General features: G+C 39.0%; 3 non-coding genes across 3 annotated transcripts; all 3 read right to left on the reverse strand.

Annotated features, from left to right (window-relative positions):
• Positions 1 to 800: 800 nt before the first annotated feature.
• Trnaq-cug (transfer RNA glutamine (anticodon CUG)) lies at positions 801 to 872 on the reverse strand. The gene has a single exon. It is a non-coding gene; the product is annotated as a tRNA-Gln (tRNA).
• A 77-nt stretch (positions 873 to 949) lies between these two features.
• Positions 950 to 1,021, reverse strand: Trnaq-cug (transfer RNA glutamine (anticodon CUG)). The gene has a single exon. It is a non-coding gene; the product is annotated as a tRNA-Gln (tRNA).
• A 223-nt stretch (positions 1,022 to 1,244) lies between these two features.
• Trnaq-cug (transfer RNA glutamine (anticodon CUG)) lies at positions 1,245 to 1,316 on the reverse strand. The gene has a single exon. It is a non-coding gene; the product is annotated as a tRNA-Gln (tRNA).

Raw genomic sequence — 1,316 nt, forward strand, 5'->3', positions numbered from 1 at the left:
GGCACAAGCCAAATCTTGGACCAATCTTGGGCCCATGAGCAAATGATATTGGGCCATTATTGAACATATATCGGGCCACCATCGGACCTATATCGCCATGTTATCTGGGTAATAGCACTATTAGCACACCTTACGCTATTAACGCTAATTGCTAATGAGCGCTGCCTACCATCCTGAGAAAATTAACACTTTTGCAAATGATACGCTAATGAACGCTAACAGTGTTAATATCGTTATTAGCACACCTTACGCTATTAGCGCTATTAGCACACCTTACGCTATTAGCGCTAATAGTGTACCTCACGCTAATGAGTGCAATTAACGCTAATAGCACCTACCACCCTAAGAAAGTAAACAATTTCACAAATGATGCGTCAACTTACACTAATACCGCTAATAGCGCACCTCACGTTAATATGTGCTATTTGCGCTATTATCGCTAACAGCACCTACCATCCTAAGAAAATTAACACTTTTGCAAATAATACGCTAATGAGCGCTAATAGCATTATAAGCACACTTTATGCTATTAGCGCTAATAACGCGCATTACGGTAATGGCGCGGCGCTGATAGCAATGATATCGGGGAAATAGCGCTTACGTGCTAAAGCGCCAATCCCGCACCATGTACTGTTCTATGGTATTGTTTTACAATATTCATCTTCTCTGATGATTTTTACTCTGATTCTTGTACCACAATACATATTTAGTGATAATAATTGTACATATGATTACATGTCCGTTCATTTTTTGAATCAATTTACCATTTTGAAGTAAAATATATAGGAAAGAAAAATAGTAGGTCCCACCGAGATTCGAACTCGGATCGCGAGATTCAGAGTCTCGAGTGCTAACCATTACACCATGGCACCTCTTGATTTAAAGTGAGATCAATTAGGTTGTTATACATAATTATTTTTCGTAAAATATTTAGAAAAGAAAAAAAAGCAGGTCCCACCGAGATTCGAACTCGGATCGCGAGATTCAGAGTCTCGAGTGCTAACCGTTACACCATGGCACCAGTTGATTTTAACTGAGATCAATTAGGTTGTTATACATAATTATTTATCGTAAACTATTTAGAAAAGAAAAAAACAGGTCCCACCGAGATTCGAACTCGGATCGCAAGATTCAGAGTCTCGAGTGCTAACCGTTACACCATGTCACCTCTTGATTTAAAGTGAGATCAATTGGGTTGTTATACATAATTATTTTTCGTAAAATATTTAGAAAAGAAAAAAAGCAGGTCCCACCGAGATTCGAACTCGGATCGCGAGATTCAGAGTCTCGAGTGCTAACCATTACACCATGGCACC

This window comes from Amphiura filiformis, chromosome 5, assembly GCF_039555335.1.
Source record: "Amphiura filiformis chromosome 5, Afil_fr2py, whole genome shotgun sequence".
Classification (NCBI taxonomy): Eukaryota; Metazoa; Echinodermata; class Ophiuroidea; order Amphilepidida; family Amphiuridae; genus Amphiura; species Amphiura filiformis.